Below are 23,116 nucleotides of genomic sequence, written 5' to 3'. Positions count from 1 at the left end.
AGAGTGGAAATTCCAGACCAGTGTAGGAGCATGAACATCTGAGGCATTGGTCCAGGAGCGTTCCTCAGGGCCATAGACCTTCCAATCAATCAAATACTCAAGTTGACCATAACGGAAGTGTGAATCCAGAATCTTGGCAACTTCATACTCAACGCCACGTTGAGTCTGGTCTTTGGGAGCCGAAGGAAGTGCTGAATGGAACCGATTCAGGATCAGCGGTTTCAGAAGGGAGACGTGAAACGTCCTGGGAATTTCAGGAATGGAGGTAGCTTGGGTTTGTAAGCCACTGGGTTGATGACTTGTTCAATTTGAAAAGGACCGATATATCGAGGAGCAAATTTCATGCTTGGAACTCTCAGTCTCAAATCCTTCGTAGATAGCCAAACACGATCACCCACTTTGAGGGCAGGAATTGCCCTACGCTTCTTATCTGCAAACTTCTTGTATCTAAAACATGCCTTGAGTAGAGCCGCTCGGACATTCTTCCAGTTATTTGAAAACTGACGAAGAGTAATATCAGCTGCAGGCACTGAAGTTGCTGGAAGCGGTTGAAATTCTGGAACTTTAGGTTGAAATCCATAGTTGGTGAAGAATGGCGTAGAAGAAGATGAAGAATGATATTGGTTGTTACGGCAGAACTCGGCCCAGGGAAGAAGTTGAACCCAGTCATCTTGAGAGGAAGAGACATAAATTCGGAGGAAGGCCTCCAAGTCCTGATTCACCCTCTCAGTTTGACCATTGGTCTGGGGGTGATAAGCTGTGGAGAATTTTAACTTGACTTGGAGGGCCAAACATAAACTTCGCCAGAACTTGGCTACGAACTGTACTCCTCTGTCAGAGATTATCTCCTCGGGGAGATCATGTAGTCTGAAGATCTCCTGGATGAAGACTTGAGCCAACTTGGAAGCTGACGGAAGACCAGTAAGGGGAATGAAGTGAGACATCTTGGTGAACCGGTCAACCACCACCCAGATGGTATTAAACTTGTTACACATAGGAAGGTCCGTAATAAAGTCCATTGACAAATGGGTCCATGGACGATGAGTAGCAGATAGCGGAACCAGTTGCCCAGCGGGTGACTGGCAAGATACTTTGTCTTGAGCACATTTTGGGCAGGAAGCAATAAACTCTGTAACGTCCTTTTTCAGAGTCGGCCACCAGTAAGATCTGGAGATGAATTCAAGGGTTTTTTGGATGCATGCTTGACCGGTGAAATGGGAAGCATGTGCCCAGTGCATGAGCTTCTTCCTTAGAGCCGGTTTTACAGAACTTTTCCCTAATGGGGGCATAGAGTCCATCCTTACCATGGAGAATGCCACTGGATTAATAATAGGATGCATGTCGGTAGACTCAGACTCATTTTCTTGCTCCCAGGAGCGGGAAAGGGCATCAGCGTTGCGATTCTGTGACCCCGGACAGAACTGGAGTTTAAAGTCGAACCTAGAAAAAAAAAGTGCCCATCTGGCTTGACGAGGGTTGAGACATTGTGCGCCTTTCAAATACAGGAGATTTCTGTGGTCTGTAAGAATGGTGATGGTGTGAGAAACTCCCTCTAGAAATTCTCGACTCTTCTAGAGCGAATTTGATAGCCAAGAGTTCCTGATCGCCAGTGGCGTAATTGCGCTTAGCAGGAGAGAACTTCTGGGAGAAGAAGCCGCAGGGATGTAGATGACCATCTTTGGCTCTTTGAGACAGGAACGCGCCCACTCCAACGGAAGAGGCATCCACCTCAAGGGTGAAAGGCGAGTTGGTATCTGGCTGTTTCAACACCGGAGCTGAGATGAACCTTTGCTTTAACAAATGGAAGGCTTGGACAGCTTCTTTAGACCACTTGGAAGGGTTAGCACCCTTTTTGGTAAGGGCAGTGATAGGCGCCACAATGGTGGAAAAGTCTCGAATAAATTTTCTGTAATAATTGGCAAATCCTAAGAATCTCTGGACAGCCTTGAGGATTGTAGGTATCGGCCAATCTTGAATAGCTTGTAGTTTCTCATGGTCCATCTCTAGTCCGGAACCGGACACAATGTAGCCTAGAAACGGAATGGACTTAACTTAAAAAACGCATTTTTCCAACTTGCAATAGAGAGGATTGGCACGAAGATGGGACAGAACCTCCTTTACCCAGAAATAATGTTCCTCCAGATCGTTAGCAAAAATTAGGATGTCATCAAGGTAAACCACGACATGACGATAGAGGATGTCTCTGAAGATCTCGTTCACGAAGTGTTGGAAAACGGCTGGAGCGTTACTGAGTCCGAAAGGCATGACCGTCACGGGTGTTAAATGCGGTCTTCCACTCGTCACCCTTCCGGATCCGAATGAGGTTGTAGGCACCCCTCAAATCTAACTTCGTGAAGATAGTTGCTCCGCTAACATGATCAAAGAGTTCGGTAATCAGAGGCAGAGGATACCGATTTTTTTACAGTGATGTTGTTCAAACCTCTGTAATCGATGCATGGCCAGCTGGAGAAGAAGAAGGTCAGATGAAGCCCTTTGCCAAGTTCTCTTTAATATATTTCTCCATAGAATGAGTCTCTGGTAAAGACAACGGATATGTTCGGCCTCGAGGTGGAACCTTCCCCGGCATGAGGTCGATAGGGCAATCCCATTCCCTATGAGGGGAAAGGATATCGGCAGAAGTTTTACTGAACACATCAGTATAGTCTTGATATGGAGGAGGTGGAACATCAGAAGACTTGGAGACAGTTCTTTGGAGGACAAACCAGGAGAGATAAAGGCCGGAACCACAATCTCTCGGTTAAGGTGGAAAGACGACACCACCTTAGGCAGATAACCAGGGCGAGTTCTAAGAACCACACGGTCACAGTGAAAAATCAGAATGGGTGACCGACAGGATAAGGCACCCAAGTCCGAAACCCTTCTAGCAGAGGCAATAGTCAGCAAAAATAAGTGTCACGATCCGGGTTACTGAACGCCATTATCTACCTTTCAGGCGTCTCCTGAGACTGGCTCAGCGTTCCAGGGCCGGGTCTCAGTCATGCTGCTGACATCCTCACTTCACATCTCCTCTCTGCCAGTCCGTAGACGCTGTCACAGTGAACTCTTGTAGTTAGAATGGCGTTTCTAGCCCTCCGCCGCCATTGCTGCCCTTCCGGTACTCAGATGGCTCTGCATGGCGTCTCCTGTCTGCTGCGGCCTCTGCCGCCATCATTGTATTTCAAATGCACAAACAGGTCTGCATGGCGTCTCTCGCCCGCTGCGGCCTCTGCCGCCAGCTGTGTGTGTCAAGTGCGCAAGTTGGCGTTCACTATCCTCCGCGGCCGCCGCCTCCATTACTGTAATTCCTCACATGGTGCTACAAGCTAGATTTCCCTCCAAATGCTAGTATGGGCGCAGCCATGTTGGTTCTAATCACATGACGCTATTTCCATCAATCCACAGCATCGCTGAACTCTGCCTGATCGTTCATCCAATCCCTGCACTGCTGCAGGTATAAAGGTCCTGTTCCTGAACCAGGAAATTGGAAATGACAACCAAAGCACTGACAGTGTATCCTATCTCTGCTCCTTGTGGTTGATTATCAAGTTCCAGGTATTCCAGCTCCTGTGTCTTCACTCCACCAGAGACCCGCACCAATCACCACCTTGCGGTGCAGCCTGACTCTGCAGTGTCCTCATTGCTCCCTGCAACTGGCAGTGCTCTAAACACCGGCTTCCAGCATCTGGCTCCCAGCGGTGTTCAGCCTCATGATATCATATCATGTCAAAGGTGGAGACCATGGATCCCAGGACCTGCATGACTGAGTGTATGGACACTCATGGCATTATGCAACAACCACAAACTGCCAGTAAATGGGTCCAGGACCAGGGATCCTGAAGCTGCCTTTGTAGACACTCTGGAAGTGCAGTGGAACTTCAATCTGGGATACATCTTCCCTCCAGTTTCACTTCTGAGGGTGCTTTGCAGGTTCAAGCAGGAGGGAGGCACAATGCTTCTCATAGCTCCAGACTTGCCGAGGCGTCCATGGTTTGTAGACCTGCAGGGTCTGACAATCGACACTCCTCTCAGACTGCCTTTAAGGCAGGATGTTAACACAGGGTCCTTGTCTACACCAGGACGTAATTCAGCTGTCTTTGATGGCGTGGCTCTTGAGACATCCCTTTTAAAATCTAAGGGCTTCACTAACTCTGTTATCCAGACAATGCTTAAAGCACACAAGCCTGCCTCAGCAAGGATTTATTAGAGGACTTGGCACACTTATTTCTAGTGGTGGTCGCCGAGGAACCACAATCCTACTTTCAGAGTGACACGAGTACTTGCTTTCCTTCATGCAGGATTGGACCTAGGTCTTCGACTAGCGTACCTCAAGGTACAGATGTCTGCCCTGTCCATGTGGTTGCAGAGAAAGAGTGCTTCTCTGCCAGATATCAGAACTTTCTTTCAGGGGGTCCTCTGCATTCAGCCTCCATTTGTCTCTCCGGAGGCTACGTGGGACTTAACTTTGGTTCTACAGGTGTTACAAGCAGCTCCGTTCGAACCATTGAACTCTGTGGTTTTAAAGTGGCTGACGGAAAAGGCTCTGTTCCTCCTGGCTATTGCCTCTGTGTCCGATTTAGCGGCACTTTCGTTTCACTCTCCTTTTTTTATTTTTCATCCAGACAGAGCTGTCCTCAGAACTAGGTCTGGATACCTTCCTAAGGTGGGCTATCAATTTCATATCAATGAAGAGATTGTGTTTCCAGCCTTTCAATTTACTAACCCTTCCATAAGTGATGTATTGTTGGATGTGGTGCGAGAACTTCAGATTTATATGGAACGAACTAAGTCTATCCGTAAATCTGATGCTCTTTTGGTTTTGTATAGTTTTCACAAAAGAGGATGGCCTACTAACAAGCAGACCTTGGCTCAATGGCTTCTAATGACCAATGCTCAGGCATACATGGAAGGGGGTCTACCTGTTCCTACTGTGCTCAAGGCTCATTCCACTTGGTCTGTGGGGCCTTTGTGGGTGGTTAATCATGGAGCATCTGCGAATAAATGTGCAGAGTGGCCACGTGATCTTCCGTCCATACTTTCCTCCGTTTCTATTCATTTAATACCTTTGCTTACCAGGACCCTGCCTTTGGGCGACAGGTTCTTTGTTCTGCTCAGGAGCATCCCCTCCCTTAGGGGATACTGCTTTAGGCTATCCCCATGGTAATCCTGTGGAGCCTATGGACCCTCAAGAAGAAAACAGGAGTTATGGTAGACTTACTGTACCATGGTTACCTGTTTTTTCAAGGTCCATAGGCTCAACAGTGCACCCACCCTGACGCACCTGGCTTATGGGTATGATTATTATATGGTCACTAGTTCTGAGTGTTTTTTATTGAGTATGCCATCCTTCCTTCTCATCTGTCCTGCTCCTGCCTTGGGCTTGTTTACTAAACTGAATGGGCTGGGGTTATAGGTGAGGAGGACACAGTGCATTCTGGGACCAAAAAGCTTTAACTCTTTGTTCCAAACCACCTAAACCCCCATGGTCATCCTGTGGAGCCTATGGACCTTGAAGAAACAGAGTTAACCATGGTAAGTCTACCATGACTCTTGTTATTTACTATGCCTGTGACATGGTAGTTAGGAACTGATTGGCTGGTATTTTATCTCTGTCTACTTTATCTTTCTCTACGACTTATTAAATATACCACTAAGTACCTCATGCAAGCAACAAGTTTGTGGCTTCCCCGGGAAACCTCTCCCAGGAGAGGCACATTGTTATCTTTTCAGGTCTACGTTGGGGTTGATATGCACAAAACGACTACTATGCAAATGTGCTCCAGATGGACGCATACCTTAGGTGTGGATCAGATGGAAGCTCCTGGTTGTTTATAGTAAAGGCAGTTTAGGAAATCTCTGTAACAGTTACAAGCCCTACAGAATGCAGGAGCGGGTGTAGTATGTTAGGATGGCGCTTGGGATCCCTGCGCCCAGCATACAGGCGCCGGGATCCTGACTGCCGGCATGCAGGCAGCGGGGTGAGCGCAAAAGAGACCATTGCGGGCTCGCTGCGCTCGCCATGCTGCGGGCACAGTTTTATTCTCCCTCCAGGAGTTTTGTGGACACCCAAAAAAGGGACAATAGTTGTCGGTATGCCGGCTGTTGGGATTCCGGCGTCGGTATGGTGAGCGCCGGGATCCTGACAGCTGGCATATCAAATGCCTCCCTGCAGGAGCATAGGGGCTCTGCTCACAACTGACCGGCTGACTGATTTTACTCTAAATCAGGTTACATAGATTATACAGGTCCCTGGCATTGGAATTCAATTTCTGGCACAGGGCACCAAAATGTATAGTTACAGCACTGCTCATCCTGCTAAGGGGGTCATTCATAGTTGATCGCTAGCTGCATTTGTTCACTGTGCAGCGATCATGCAAAAAAAACGGCAGTTCTGCGCATGCGTATGAGGTGCAATGCGCACGCATGATGTACGAGTACAATGACCAATGTAGTTTTACGCAGGGTCTAGCGATGCATTTCAGTCGCACTGGCTGCCACAGAGTGATTGACATGAAGTGGGCGTTACTGGATGGCAACTGACCGTTTTCAGGGATTGCTCGGAAAAACGCAGGCGAGGTTGGAAAAACACAGGCGTGTTTGTGTCGTCAAATCCGGAACAGAATGGTCTGAATTGATTGCAAGCGCTGAGTAGGTTTTGAGCTACTCTGAAACTGCGCAAAATAAATTTGTAGCCGCTCAGCGATAGAACCGTTCGCACTTCTGCTAAGCTAAAATACACTCCCAGTGGGTGGCGGCATAGCGTTTGCACAGCTGCTAAAAACTGCTAGCGAGCGATCAACTTGGAATAACCCCCTAAATTCTAAGGGGGGAGATGTACTAAGCAGTGAAAAAGAGTGGAGAAGTGAGCCAGTGTTGGAGTTGCCCATGGCAACCAATCAGAATTGAAGTAACATTTGTAATTTGCATACTATAAAATTATAGAGCAGCTGATTGTTGGCAACTTCTTCACTGGCTCATTTCTCCACTGTTATCACTGCTTAGTACATCTCTCCCTAAATCACATAGAAATACAAATAAATCAAGCTGACACTCATGGCCACTTGTAAAAGTGCACAAAGTATACATTAGTTACGGATCCTTCCAGTTCACTTTTTAAAACTTTGATGATCACACAGCAACAGCACGCTGAGCTCACAGCTATCAGACCCTATGTATGACAGGTGGTCTGCTCACTGATGGGCACACCCCCAATTCCTATTAGCATGCAAGGCAGCTCTCCTGCACGGAGACATCACAGCAGAGCCAGTGCTTTGTACAGCATCCGGACTCCTGGGCGCTGCACAGATTACTAGGAGGAGGAGGCGTGGTGCTGCCTTATTACCTACCACTAAACGTGGAGTGAATGCATTACAATTGCAGAACGGCCAAACGATACAGAGCCTGTAAAATCCTATACAGAAAACGTTCCTATGCATTGACGTGACCGTAGAACTGTCCAAATACAGCTCTGCCTGTAGAGCCGGTGCTAAGCCCTCGTCGGCTGCTTCCCATAAGCCGCAGTCGGCGTCAGAGGACTAATAGCTGTGGCTACAGCTGGCTATGAAGGTCTGCGTTCTCTCGCCACACGGCCAGCAGCTGATGGTGACCGCTATGTAGGAAGCCGGCTGGGGCTAGTAGTGTCACAGGAACGTCTGCATCACCCACGTGTGGCCGCACAGCAGCAGCATAACATCATGTCCTCTCACCCGAGCGGGCGTCACGCAGCATGATGGTGACAGCACTGATAGGACCGGGGTTACTCTCATAGCATCCCGCGCCTTGTGAGCGGCGTTACTCAGACGACTGGCGCCGCCTGGCTCGCAGGCTGGCCAATGTGGAGAGCCGGTGCACGGAGGAGCTGAGAGGAACAGCTGGCGGCGGCATTGGCTGCTCATTGTGGAAGAGGGATCATCAGCCCGGCGGCCTCGGAATGTGCCTGCTGCGGGTCACTGCCGCGGTCTCCACCCGCTAGCTGCTGCCGCCCAGACAAGGTAACCTGATGGTGTCAATACTGCAACTACATTATCATTCATTGCCCGCAGAGTTCCCCAGCCAGTCCTGGTCCCAGACATACAAGCAAGGGCTACAGAGACAGCCCTGCCATAGTCCTGCATTGCTAATAGCATTCAGCTGCCAATATCATTTGTAGCCTGTATCAGACCTATTAGTATGGACAATAACCTTATACAGCACGTCGTCACAATATCATACTGATAGTTTATTTTATATATATATATATATATATATATATATATATATATATATTTTTTTTTTTTTACTTTTTTTTTTTTTTGTGCCCAAAATAAAAGCCCAAAGTGATTCTGCTGGTAAAAATCTCAATACAATAGAACACAACCCATGTTTCTGTCCTTGCATACCTCTGATACTTCTGCACCACTAAGGCCTCCCAACTAGAACTTTAGCACAATAGATGCGAGTCTCTGAGATGCCCTGTTGGCTGAATAAGAAGCTAATGTCAGTCTCCTCTGATGTATGAATAATGGGTTCTATCCATTGAAGCGCTCTGAACCTGCTGACTGTTTTATTTGGCGTATAGGGGGGAAAGGATTGGGGTGGGCAAACAGAAGTTGAATGCTTTGCGTGGGAATCCACCATATTCATTCTGACTGACGTATTTGTGAGTATGTGACACTCATGCATAATTGAATAATACTGTGTGCGCAGCATTCCTTAGACTTTCTGTGTTAACAATGATTTAGTACTAGCTGATATATTGCCTAGTATTGCACTTTGTTCTGTTCCTAGGGAGATATTTATCAAAGCTTGGAGAAAAAAATGTTGAGATAAAGTACCAACCAATCAGCTCCTGTCATTTTTCAAACACAGCCTGTAAAATGTAAGGCAGAAGCTGATTGGCTGGTACTTTATCTCACAATTTTATCTCTGTCTGAACTTGGATAAATATAACAGTTAGGGGATATCTAACATATTAGATTTTATGTTACAGTAGAGCAGAGATTTTCAACCTTTTACAACTCGCGGAACAAGATTTAAATATTGCCAAGGCGCACACAAATATAATGGTGATGCATGGTGCAGTTGCGTGTCCTAGGATGTCGTGTCGCAGCTTCTCCATTTGTAACGCCTGAGCCACATCTGAGAAAGCCAGAAGAGCCCAAAACTGCCCCGGGCTCAAAAATAAGAATTTACTCACCGGTAATTCTATTTCTCGTAGTCCGTAGTGGATGCTGGGAACTCCGTAAGGACCATGGGGAATAGCGGGCTCCGAAGGAGGCTGGGCACTCTAGAAAGATTTATGACTACCTGGTGTGCACTGGCTCCTCCCACTATGACCCTCCTCCAAGCCTCAGTTAGGACACCGTGCCCGGACGAGCAGACATAATAAGGAAGGATTTAGAATCCCGGGTAAGACTCTTACCAGCCACACCAATCACACCGTACAACTCGTGATACTATATCCAGTTTGACAGTATGAAAACAACTGAGCCTCTCAACAGATGGCTCAACAATAACCCTTTAGTTAACAATAACTATTTACAAGTATTGCAGACAATCCGCACTTGGGATGGGCGCCCAGCATCCACTACGGACTACGAGAAATAGAATTACCGGTGAGTAAATTCTTATTTTCTCTAACGTCCTAGTGGATGCTGGGAACTCCGTAAGGACCATGGGGATTATACCAAAGCTCCCAAACGGGCGGGAGAGTGCGGATGACTCTGTAGCACCGAATGAGAGAACTCCAGGTCCTCCTCAGCCAGGGTATCAAATTTGTAGAATTTTGCAAATGTGTTTGCCCCTGACCAAGTAGCTGCTCGGCAAAGTTGTAAAGCCGAGACCCCTCGGGCAGCCGCCCAAGATGAGCCCACCTTCCTTGTGGAATGGGCATTTTTGGCTGTGGTATGCCTGCCACAGAATGTGCAAACTGAATTGTACTACAAATCCAGCGAGCAATAGACTGCTTAGAAGCAGGAGCACCCAGCTTGTTGGATGCACACAGGATAAACAGCGAGTCAGATTTTCTGACTCCAGCCGTCCTGGAAACATAAATTTTCAGGGCCCTGACAACGTCTAGCAACTTGGAGTCCTCCAATTCACTAGTAGCCGCCGGCACCACAATAGGCTGGTTCAGGTGAAACGCTGACACCACCTTAGGGAGAAATTGGGGACGAGTCCTCAACTCTGCCCTATCCATATGGAAAATCAGATAAGGGCTTTTACATGATAAAGCCGCCAATTCTGACACTCGCCTGGCTGAAGCCAAGGCTAATAACATGACCACTTTCCACGTGAGATATTTCAGATCCACGGTTTTTAGTGGCTCAAACCAATGTGATTTTAAGAAACTCAACATCACGTTGAGATCCCAAGGTGCCACCGGAGGCACAAACGGGGGCTGAATATGCAGCACTCCTTTTACAAAAGTCTGAACTTCAGGTACTGAAGCTAGTTCTTTTTGAAAGAAAATCGACAGAGCCGAGATCTGTACTTTAATGGAGCCTAGTTTTAGGCCCATATCCACTCCTGCTTGCAGGAAATGCAGAAATCGACCTAGTTGAAATTCCTCTGTTGGGGCCTTATTGGCCTCGCACCATGCAACATATTTCCGCCATATGCGGTGATAATGCGTTGCCGTAACATCTTTCCTGGCCTTAATAAGCGTAGGAATGACTTCTTCCGGAATACCCTTTTCCTTTAGGATCCGGTGTTCAACCGCCATGCCGTCAAACGCAGCCGCGGTAAGTCTTGGAACAGACAGGGCCCCTGCTGTATCAGGTCCTGTCTGAGCGGTAGAGGCCACGGGTCCTCTGAGAGCATCTCTTGAAGTTCCGGGTACCACGCTAGTCTTGGCCAATCCGGAACCACGAGAATTGTGTTTACTCCTCGCTTTCTTATTATTCTCAATACCTTTGGAATGAGAGGCAGAGGAGGGAACACATAAACCGACTGGTACACCCACGGTGTCACTAGAGCGTCCACAGCTATCGCCTGAGGGTCCCTTGACCTGGCGCAATATCTTTTTAACTTTTTGTTGAGACGGGACGCCATCATGTCCACCTGTGGTTTTTCCCAACGGTTTACCAGCATCTGGAAGACTTCTGGGTGAAGTCCCCACTCCCCCGGGTGGAGGTCGTGTCTGCTGAGGAAGTCTGCTTCCCAGTTGTCCACTCCCGGAATGAACACTGCTGACAGTGCTAGTACATGATTCTCCGCCCATCGGAGAATTTTTGTGGCTTCTGCCATCGCCATCCTGCTTCTTGTGCCACCCTGTCGATTTACATGGGCGACTGCCGTGATGTTGTCTGACTGGATCAGCACCGGCTGGTGTAGGAGCAGGGCTTTTGCTCGACTTAGGGCATTGTAGATGGCCCTTGGTTCCAGAATATTTATGTGAAGGGAAGTCTCCTGACTCGACCATAGTCCTTGGAAGTTTCTTCCCTGTATGACTGCCCCCCAGCCTCGAAGACTGGCATCCGTGGTCACCAGGACCCAGTCCTGTATTCCGAACCTGCGGCCCTCTAGAAGATGGGCACTCTGCAGCCACCACAGTAGAGACACCCTGGTTCTTGGAGACAGGGTTATTAAGCGATGCATCTGAAGATGCGATCCGGACCACTGGTCCAACAGGTCCCACTGAAAGATTCTGGCATGGAACCTGCCGAAGGGAATTGCTTCGTAAGAAGCTACCATCTTTCCCAGGACCCGTGTGCAGCGATGCACTGATACCTGTTTTGGTTTCAGGAGGTCTCTGACTAGAGATGACAACTCCCTGGCTTTCTCCTCCGGGAGAAACACTTTCTTCTGGACTGTATCCAGAATCATACCCAGGAACAGTAGCCGTGTCGTCGGAACCAGCTGTGACTTTGGGATATTCAGAATCCAGCCGTGCTGGTGCAGCACCTCCTGAGATAGTGCTACTCCCACCAACAACTGTTCCTTGGACCTCGCTTTTATTAGGAGATCGTCCAAGTACGGGATAACCTCCCTGTCTGAGGGAGCAATCGGCAAGGCAGATTTTAGGAACCGGTGGGGTGGGGACGCCTCGAATTCCAGCTTGTACCCCTGAGATACTATTTGCAGGATCCAGGGATCCACCTGTGAGCGAACCCACTGCTCGCTGAAATTTTTGAGGCGACCCCCCCACCGTACCTGGCTCCGCCTGTGGAGCCCCACCATCATGCGGCGGACTTGGAAGAAGAAGCGGGGGAGGACTTTTGCTCCTGGGAACCTGCTGTTTGTTGCAGCCTTTTTCCCCTACCTCTGCCTCTGGACAGAAAAGACCCGCCTTTTCCACGCCTGTTTTTCTGGGTCCGAAAGGACTGAACCTGATAAAACGGCGCCTTCTTAGGCTGTGAGGGGACATGGGGTAAAAATGCTGACTTCCCAGACGTTGCTGTGGAAACTAGGTCCGAGAGACCATCCCCAAATAATTCCTCACCCTTATATGGTAACACTTCCATGTGCTTTTTTGAATCTGCATCTCCTGTCCACTGGCGAGTCCATAAGCCTCTCCTAGCAGAAATGGACAATGCACTTACTTTAGATGCCAGTCGGCAGATTTCCCTTTGTGCATCTCTCATATATAAGACTGAGTCTTTTATATGGTCTATGGTTAACAGGATCGTGTCTCTGTCTAATGTGTCAATATTTTCTGACAGTTTATCTGACCACGCAGCGGCAGCACTGCACATCCAAGCTGACGCAATAGCTGGCCTAAGTATAATGCCTGTGTGTGTATATACAGACTTCAGGATCGCCTCCTGCTTTCTATCAGCAGGTTCCTTGAGGGCGGCCGTATCCGGGGACGGTAGTGCCACCTTTTTAGACAAACGTGTGAGCGCTTTATCCACTCTAGGGGGTGTTTCCCAACGTGACCTATCCTCTGGCGGGAAAGGGAACACCATTAGTACCTTCTTAGGAATTACCAATTTTTTATCAGGGAAGGCCCACGCTTCTTCACACACTTCATTTAATTCATCTGATGGGGGAAAAACTACGGGTAGTTTTTTCTCTCCAAACATAATACCCTTTTTAGTGGTACCTGTAGTTATATCAGAAATGTGTAACACCTCTTTCATTGCCTCAATCATGCAGTGAATGGCCTTAGTGGGCATCAGGTTAGACTCATCGTCGTCGGCACTGGTGTCAGTATCAGTGTCGACATCTGGGTCTGCTTGAGGTAGCGGGCGTTTTAGAGCCCCTGACGACCCATGCGACGCCTGGGCAGGCACGAGCTGAGAAGCCGGCTGTCCCACATTTGGCATGTCGTCGATTTTCTTATATAAGGAGTCTATACGTGCACTCATTACTTTCCATAAGCCCATCCACTCAGGTGTCTGCCCCGCAGGGGGTGACATCCCTTCTAAAGGCATCTGCTCCGCCTCCACATCATTATCCTCATCAAACATGTCGACACAGCCGTACCGACACACTGCACACACACAAGGAATGCTCCGAATGAGGACAGGACCCACAAAAGCCCTTTGGGGGGACAGAGTGAGAGTATGCCAGCACACACCAGAGCGCTATATAATGCAGGGACTAACTGAGTTATGTCCCCTATAGCTGCTTTTTATATTATATATATATATATATATATATATATATTGCGCCTAAATTTAGTGCCCCCCCTCTCTGTTTTTACCCTGTTCCGTAGTGTAGACTGCAGGGGAGAGCCAGGGAGCTTCCTTCCAGTGGATCTGTGAAGGAGAAATGGCGCCAGTGTGTCTGAGGGAGATAGCTCCGCCCCTTTTCCGCGGCCTATTCTCCCGCTTTTTTCTGGATTCTGGCAGGGGTATTTACCACATATATAGCCTCTGGGGCTATATATTGTGGTATTTTTGCCAGCCAAGGTGTTTTTATTGCTGCTCAGGGCGCCCCCCCCCAAGCGCCCTGCACCCTCAGTGACCGGCGTGTGAAGTGTGCATGAGGAGCAATGGCGCACAGCTGCAGTGCTGTGCGCTACCTTGGTGAAGACTGATGTCTTCTGCCGCCGTTTTTCCGGACCTCTTCTTGCTTCTGGCTCTGTAAGGGGGACGGCGGCGCGGCTCCGGGACCGAACACCAAGGACTGGGCCTGCGGTCGATCCCTCTGGAGCTAATGGTGTCCAGTAGCCTAAGAAGCCCAATCCGGCTGCAAGCAGGCGAGTTCGCTTCTTCTCCCCTTAGTCCCTCGCTGCAGTGAGCCTGTTGCCAGCAGGTCTCACTAAAAATAAAAAAACTAAACTATACTTTCTTTCTAAGGGCTCAGGAGAGCCCCTAGTGTGCATCCAACCTCGGCCGGGCACGAAATCTAACTGAGGCTTGGAGGAGGGTCATAGTGGGAGGAGCCAGTGCACACCAGGTAGTCATAAATCTTTCTAGAGTGCCCAGCCTCCTTCGGAGCCCGCTATTCCCCATGGTCCTTACGGAGTTCCCAGCATCCACTAGGACGTTAGAGAAATTAGAACTGGCTCTGTAATCACTAAACCCAACAGTATTGATCGTTCCAGGGCCTCAGTAGTTGCAAAACACTGACTGGCCTGGCTCTGCTTCTATGGTGACACACCTGGAGACTGCTCAGGGCACACTAGTGTGCCACGGCACAGTGGTTGAAAAACACTGCAGTAGAGGATAACTTTTTCTCTTCCCCCGCGTAAGCCCCCTTACCCACCTCTGCCCCCTACCATAACCCTCCCTTGTGGGTGCCTAGCCCTAACCCTCCCTTCCCCACTGCCTAAACCTCCCCGCTTGATGCCTAACCCCCTCCTCCCCTTCTATGTGCTTAACCCTCCCTCCCCAGTTTCTAACCTTGACCTTCCCAGCCTTGCAGCCTAACCCTAACCACACTTTCTTCTGCCTAAACATAATCTCCGCAACACAGCAGTACACCAGCGCATTTCACTGTCTGGACGATCTGGATGTTCGCTGTCGGTAATGTGACGCCGGCATCCCGTGCGGCGTCAGTATCTCGACACTGGCATTGCCTCCTGCTTCGGGATCCCGGCGTCGGTATATCGGCCGCCAGGTTCCTGTCTATCGGGAAGCTAACTGCTTCCCCAGCCATACAGTCTGCCCATATGCAACTAATTTAGAATGTGTGTGCTGGACTTTCAAACTTCTGTGCCTTTATTGTGAGCAAAGTGACAATATGTACTGTAGGGTGTTTATCTTTTAGTTCCAGAGACGTTAACATACCCATATATGCAGTGATTTCACCAATAATGCTCCTCAAGGGATGCGTTCAGGATCCCGACAGTCTGTATGCCGGCAAACGTGTCATACCCCAGGAATCCCGACAGCACTCAGGACACAAGCGCCAGAATGCCGGAATGCTGAAGGTGAGTATCAGGGGTTAGGGTTATGCACCTGGGTGGGTGGTTAGCCATAGCCGTCACGCACCGAGGGTTAGTCCTAGCCTTCTTCCCTCTATAGTTAGGGTAGGGGACAGGAGAGGGGTAAAATACTTACCCTCGTCGGTGTCGGGCTCCTTATTGTCAGGATGTCTCAGTCGGTATCCAGTACTTTATTACCCCCCCCCCCCCCCCCCCCAACACCCCCTTTCATACTAGAAGCACAATTCCGCTTTTTTTTTTTTTACGTGCAGCAACCCGGGATTTTCCTGTCCTCGAGCCTGCCCTTTACCTGGGTTGAGGCTGAGACCTGGGAATTTGCCGGCTGCTTGACTCGTCAATTTCACGGATCTAGGTCTGAAAGCAGTACAAGTAACCCAGTACTTTTTTTTGCTGCGAGTTGCTGCATCTGATACCATATTACCAGAGCAATTCAGGATTGCTCCAGTGCAGGGGCAGGTTTTACAAGAAGCAGCTGTCTCCACGATCCCTAACACTGACAATCTTATAAACTGTTTTAGAAATAATAATTGAATGACTGGTACACTCTCAGCACAATTTAAATCTGATAGATTTTCCATAGTGAGCACCCTTAATAAAGAGATGAATCATAATTGTACTTAGTGGCTAACTTACCGTTCTTCACATTTTTCCTGTTAACTAGCACTTCTTACTGCCCCTCTCAGCTATCCAATGTACACACAGATCATGTTGGGGGAGCGTAATTGTCAAGAAATCGGTGCAGCAATAGCCGTGCTGTATGGCAGCCCGGTTTTGCACAAAAGTGTTCGCTGCCCCATAGGGTATGGTGCACTTTTGTGCAAATTTGGCATTCAGTCAGCCAAATTTAATTTAACTGTTCATTTGGTACAACTGTCTTCAATACAAAGATCTTCAATACAAAATACATGATGTTATGAAAGAATTTAATCTATCACATTGTTACATTGTTATGCAACTGTATCCAATTTTGTTCTGATCAGAGCATCTTAACTGTTGTGTTGTAAGAAATTCATTTATAATGGCTTCCTTGAAAAGAGAAACTACCAATCAACCAGCAGACACCTTTTTTCCAGTGTAAACCTAGCTAACCTATCCTCATAATCCAGTGCCTCTAACCTCTTAATCAATTTTGTGGCTCACCTCTGAACCCTCTCAGGTTCCAAGATATCTTTTTTTTACTTATTTTTTAATATATATAGTGTGGTGCCCAGAACTGTACACAATATTCAATGTGTGGTGGTACCAATGATTTATACAGTGGCAGGATTACACTCTCATCCCTGGTCTTTATTCCCAATTTTATGCATGCTAACACCTTATTTGCCTTCGTTGCTGCACTATGACATTGGGTGCTGCTGCTACGAAGTCCATTATCAATGAGCACCAACAAATATTTTTCAACTAGAGTGTCCTGAAGTGCATAACTTTTTACATTTTTATTTTATATTGAATCTCATTCTCCCTTTATCTGCCTAAACGTCCAGTTTAATAAGTCGTTCTGTAGAGACTCAACATCCGTTTCTGAATTAATTACCCTACACAGTTTGGTATCATCCGCAAAACTTTGCTTTCCAGACCTACTCCTAGGTCATCAATAAATATTTTGAACAGTAGTGACAGAGTACGGACCCTTGCGGTATTCCAGTTCCAGTTGGAAAACATCCCATTAACCACTACTCGCTGTTCCCTGTTATCCAGCCAATTATTTACCCAAGTACAAATAGTATTACCTAAACCAAGCCCTCTTATTTTGAAAATCAGTCTTGTGTGGCACTGTGTCGAAGGCTTTAGCAAAATCTAAATAGACCACATCCACTGATCTTCCCTGGTCAAGATTATCGCTCACTTTCTCATAGAAGCTAATTACAGATGGAGCCGCGCTTATCTGAGACGGCTCCATTGCAGGCGTGCACTCCTGACGTGACTAGGCGATCCGTCCACCTAGTTATGCCGGGAGTGCACAGAGACGCTCCAAATGTGAGCGTCTCTGTCCGGTCGCGCGGATGGAGACGCTCTCCATTCAAGTGAATGGGGCGCGTCGTGCACGCGGCCGGCCGGAGAAGCTCTTCGCGATAGGCGCTTCCGGGCAGGTGTGCCTAGTCACAGACGGAGCCACGACTAGCGTGGCTCCATCTGTAAGTTAGTTTGACATTACCTAACCCTCACAAAACCATGCTGGTTCCTATTAATAAGCATGGTGGTTTCCAAGTACTCCTGTATGCTATCCCTTATTATACCTTCCAATATTTTCCCCACTATGGATGTCAAACTTAACGGTCTATAGTTACTAGGATGAGTTTTAATTCCCTTTTTAAATATTGGCACTACCTCTGCTATACGCCAGTTCTTTGGTACCAAGCCTGATGTAATTGATTCATAGAAAATCAAATATAAAGGCCTTGCCATTTCTGAGTTAAGCTCCATAAGACCCCATGGATAAAGTCCGTCTGGACCAGGAGATTTATTTATCTCAATTTTGCTTAGTCTCTCCCAGACTTGTACTTCCTCACTTAAATATGTACTCAGAAATGGGACGTTATTGATGCTTTTGTTGTGCACTACTCCCACCATCTGTTCCTCACAAGTAAACACTGATGAAAAAAAAATCGTTCAATATTTCTGCTTTATCTTTGTCATTATTAATCAAGACTCCCAACTTGCCTTTTAGTGGTCCTATATTGACTTTTTTTTAACCTTTTACCATTAATATACTTAAAAAACTTTTTGGGGTTTGTTTTACTCTCCTTAGCGATTTGCTTCTCGTTTTCTATCTTAGCTGTCCTGATTCCTTTTTTGCATTTTTTTTGTTACATTCCTTGTAGACATTGAATGATTCAGCCTTCCGATCAGATTTAAACTGTCAGGCAAGCTGTTTTTGTGAATCCGTTGGACTCAGACCAACCGAAGGAGCAGATGCTCCGGAGTGCAGGAAACCAGGACGATGAAGTTAATTCCTTTTCATATATTTATTAACGGCACAAACAGAGAAAAGCGGTAGGAAGTCAAACTGGGTTGGGACTGATAAACTGTAGAGAATGAAGTCTCTGAACTCCTGAAGGAAGAGGCTGGTGCTTGCGGAGAGAGATGGTTTGAAGAAGGGGCGTGACTGTGGAACTATGACGAGGTTTGCAGGGTGACGTGGGGGCGTGAGATGAACTGCGGAGAGTAAGTTTCTGGATGGGATGATAACGTGAGTAAAAACTGTAAGAATGTCCAATGAATGATACGAAGTCGAGACTAAAGAACTGAGAAAAGTCTGCTTTAGATGATACGAAGTTGTGGCTGAAGAACTGTGAAGACCGGTTGCAAGATGATGCGTAGACGTGAAAGGAGAACTGTGAAGACGGGTTACCTAGCTGAAGCGAGGACGTAACTGAGGAGCTGCGAGGATCGTCCACTGGATGATGCGGAGACGTGACCGAAGGACACAGACTGAGGCTGACAAACCACCACGGGAAACCTGGAGAACTCAAAGACACCGGTGGGAGAGTGGTCGACCGTGACCGCGCACTGGGAAGCTGGTGGTCGTAGTTCAACGAGAACTGGCTGACAACTCGGAGAGCGAGATGGGACCAAATTCCTAGAGACGCACAGAGAAATCTGCAGGAGCACAGACCTAGGGTACAGAGTAACCACAACAAAGCAATGGCACAGAATGCAAAAATCCCAGCCTATTTATAGGCAGCAGAAAACCGGGATTGGCTGACTGGAGCCTGGCACTTAAAAACTTTTAGTGTGTGCTGGCTCCTCCCCTCTATGCCCCTCCTACCAGACTCAGTTTAGAAAAATGTGCCAAAGGAGCCAGGTGCACTTCTCTGGATCTCCAGAGATTTTTCTTTAAATTTAATATAGTTTATTATTTTCAGGTAGCTCTGCTTCAGTAAGTGTACGGGTGTTGCATCAGGGAATGGAATGAGGGGATAATTGGAGCGTTACATGTTTTGCTGATTACAACCCTAATTATTATTTGCATTTTATTTTTCTTATCTTCTACGATTTAGTTTATTCTGCTATCATCATTCAGTTTTCCTTTATGGGTCAAGTAGATAGAAAATTAGAGACAATGGGGGTAATTCCAAGTTGATCGCAGCAGGAAATTTTTTAGCAGTTGGGCAAAACCATGTGCACTGCAGGGGAGGCAGATATAACATGTGCAGAGAGAGTTAGATTTGGGTGGGTTATTTTGTTTCTGTGCAGGGTAAATACTGGCTGCTTTATTTTTACACTGCAATTTAGATTGCAGATTGAACTCACCACACTCAAATCTATCTCTCTCTGCACATGTTATATCTGCCTCCCCTGCAGTGCACATGGTTTTGCCCAACTGCTAACAAAGTTCCTGTTGCGATCAACTCAGAATTACCCCCAATGTTCTGTTTATTGTATCACACTGCACTTTATTATAGCCTTTTATCTTAAGTTTGGATAATTGAGTGTGCTTATTTATCTTGCTATGTCTGTGTCAATACATTTTTTGGGGAAAAAGTTATTTTTGGATTATATATAAAGAAGGAATAGACTGTGGCACCTCTACATTACAAACTTCAGGATCTCACAGAAATAAAAATTGTGACTATATGTATTACTCACTTCACTATGAATTTCTTCAATATTCAATATTACTCACCAATTTTCCTATATATATATATATATATATATATATATATATATATATATAATATATATATGTGTATATGTATATATATATATATATATATATATATATATGTAGTATATATATATATATGTATATGTAATATATATACACACACACACACCAAAAAGAATGATGGCACTCAGACTCCAAAATGTGCAGAGGGACCATACACCATAATGCAGTAGTAACACAGTCCTGAAGACCGGGTGTAGTGCCTCGAAAACGTTAGACCATTTTTTAATACACATTGTTACTTTTGCATATTTTGGAGTCTCAGTGGCATCATTCTTCTTGTTGTTATGAAGTATTCTTCTGAGGGGCACCTGAGCATTTGTATGTATATAATTTCATAACCGGTTTTACCCCCTTATTAACTCTGTTCTGGACTTTCTGAACCACACAACTGTTCAGGGAAACACTTGTATCCCTTACATTATATTCAATAGTATCTCAGAATGATAGGGCAGATGTATTAAGCCTGGATAAGTGGAGGGTGATAACGCACTAGCCAATCATTACGGGTTTGAAAAATGACAGTTTGGAGCTGGTGTGTTATCACCTTCCACTTATCACTTCTTTATCACTTCTCTAGACTTAATACATCTGCCCTAATATTATTTTAGTACTTGATTGTATTCCAGATAAAATAAGATGTAATAGTGCAGTACCATTATTAGCACCAATGGGCAAATTAACTATTGCAGACTGATATGAATGCATTTCCACGTATATATTTAGTCTTTTTTTGTTCTTGTTTTTAATCAATTAACTTGAAGAACAAAGAATTTGCAATAGTGTGACACCTTTTTAAGAGTTCATATCTTATCTTATTAGGAGTCGCACTCAACTTGTGGATGCTGATAATGCTCCTATCTCCGATAGTGAGTGCCAAATGTATTCTTTGTTCCAAGAAAGATATTGCCCATTTATTTCCTGGCAGTCTGTCTTCACAAGTTATATGCCAATTCTCATCATACAAAAGAGGAAAAACCTCCTCTACAGTAATACTTTAATATAACATTACATTGAGAATTTTTCAGAATGGCACTCTTTTTGAGGGCTCCAGAATAAAAGATATAGGGGCAGATGTACTAAGCCATGGAGAGTAATAAAGTGGAGATAGGAGCGGATTAATTAATAGTTTCTGTCACTTTTTAAACCCAGCCTGTAACATGGCAGTTAGGAGCTGCTTGGCTGGTACTTTATCTCCACTTTATCACTCTCCAAGGTTTAGTACGAGGGGTGTGCAGTAAGTTTCCAGATATGCAGTGCATACTGTAGGTAGAGTAGACACAATCTGTCTGGTTGTGAACTGTAATTTTACTAAAGTTCTTGTGAAATGTCAAGGCACAGAACCGTATATAAGCAGCACTGCACACTTAAGAAGTCAGCATGTTCACTTCCTTCACAAACTCGTTATGGAGCCATGATCTTCTACTACAAGAGTGGTCTGCGACAGGAGGAGAGATTTGACCAAGTGTTAGCTGCTTTTGGGGAGGTTTGCATAATTTTGTCGCAGGAGTTGGTCCCTGGAAGACTAGTTGCTCTGTGGCTGACCTATGTCCGCCATCACTGAGGACAACACTGCTGCTGTGCAGGCCATAGTTAAGGTGGACACCAGGGTGAGCTTAGCCCAGTTAGAGAATGTGATAAGCATCTCAATGGGATCCATCTGCTTGATACTCGACAAAAAACTTGACCTGAGCAAGGTTTCTGCATGCTGGGTGACCCCATCAGCAGACTCGAGAGCAGAAGAAGGTACGGGTGACACAACATGTTGGCCAGGTTTGATGGCAGTTGGCCAGACTGTGTCTGGGAGATCATCAATGACTATGAATCCTGGATCTACAGTTTCGACCCCTAGAACAGTCGGCCTACTGGACCCCAGCAGGAGGCGCTCTGCCACAGAAGTTCCAACGTGAGCGCAGCATAGCCAAGCAAATGTTGGCTGTTTTTGCAGCCAAGACTGGTCATGTAGCTTCCTTTACCACTTGTGCAGCATCACATAATCACTGGAGACTGGTTCATCAAACCATTGCCTGCCACAAGTTCTGGAAGCTATTTAAAAAACTTGCTCTCTTGGTGCCCTGTTCCATCAGGGCAATGCACCTGCCCACAACTCTATGAAATAGGTGGATTTTCTGGCCCATGAATGCATCCAGTAGCTTGGTCATCTGCCGTATAGTCCAGACCTGTCCTCCTGCAACAACTTCTTGTTCTCACAAATCAAGTGCAAGGTATATGGGATTCGTTTAGAGTTACTGGAAGCTGCAGTGGAGAACTTCATCCAGCATGTAAAAGACATACATGCTTCCAGTGCTCTCTTTGTAGGAAAACAGGTTCAGGAACTGTGGGAGGGGCAGATATGGACGGTGCTAAGGGTGGAGCTACCAAAGGGGTGGGGCATCAATTGGTGCATATATTTTTTTATAACACATAATGCTGTGTAGTTCCATATATACACATACTGCCCCCAGCAGTGCCATATATACACACAATGCCCCCAGCAGTGCCAGATACACAGTGCCTCAAATAGCACATAGTAGCCATATACAATAATGCACAGGTCAGCCATATACCATAAGGCACAAACCTGCACAGAAGGAACAACATTATGGCCAGGATTACCTGTATGAGCATCCTGCATGTAGATATTAAAGGCTGGGTATGGGGCGAGGATATGGATGGAGATACCCTGGGAGAACTGTGTAAGTGGCAGAGGGCACAGATACAGCTAGTAGAGGGGGCACGGAGGCAGCTGGAGCAGAGGGGGCAGTGCCATTACTAGACATTTTAGTGCTGTGTGCAAGAAACTGCATCTGCGCCCCCCCCCCCTCCCCACACACACACAGTAGCGCCACTTACACACATTACGCAAGGCAGAGTCCCCTTTTACACAGTGCGGCAGGCAGAGTCCCCTTTTACACAGTGCGGCAGGCAGAGCCCCCCCTTTTTCCTCCCCTAGACTGTGACTGAGGGTACTGAGCTGGGTGCAGTGCTGCGCCTGCAGCTCCTGGGGACTGGGATGTCCGATCAGCGTGCTGCTGCCTGCTGGACTTGTCCTGGGTCAGGTCAACTTCTCTGCTCTCCAGGCTCCCCCTCCTGCCAGAATGCCACAGCTCCTCGCAGGGCATTGTCTTAGTAGA

At 46.8% G+C, this 23,116-nt stretch overlaps 1 protein-coding gene across 1 annotated transcript in view; it reads left to right on the top strand.

Moving 5' to 3' along the window:
• The first annotated feature begins 7,196 nt into the window (after nucleotides 1-7,196).
• The window catches only part of B3GNT4 (UDP-GlcNAc:betaGal beta-1,3-N-acetylglucosaminyltransferase 4), a 71,612-nt gene continuing 55,692 nt past the window's right edge, over nucleotides 7,197-23,116 (top strand). Inside the window, exon 1 of the mRNA XM_063964466.1 lies at nucleotides 7,197-7,988. The gene's annotated coding sequence lies outside the window, so the exon portion shown is untranslated. The remainder of the gene's footprint in view (nucleotides 7,989-23,116) is intronic.

Source organism: Pseudophryne corroboree, chromosome 1, assembly GCF_028390025.1.
Source record: "Pseudophryne corroboree isolate aPseCor3 chromosome 1, aPseCor3.hap2, whole genome shotgun sequence".
NCBI lineage: Eukaryota > Metazoa > Chordata > Amphibia > Anura > Myobatrachidae > Pseudophryne > Pseudophryne corroboree.
The sequence above is the reverse complement of the archived record's forward strand: the minus strand, read 5'-3'. Positions and strand labels throughout refer to the sequence as shown.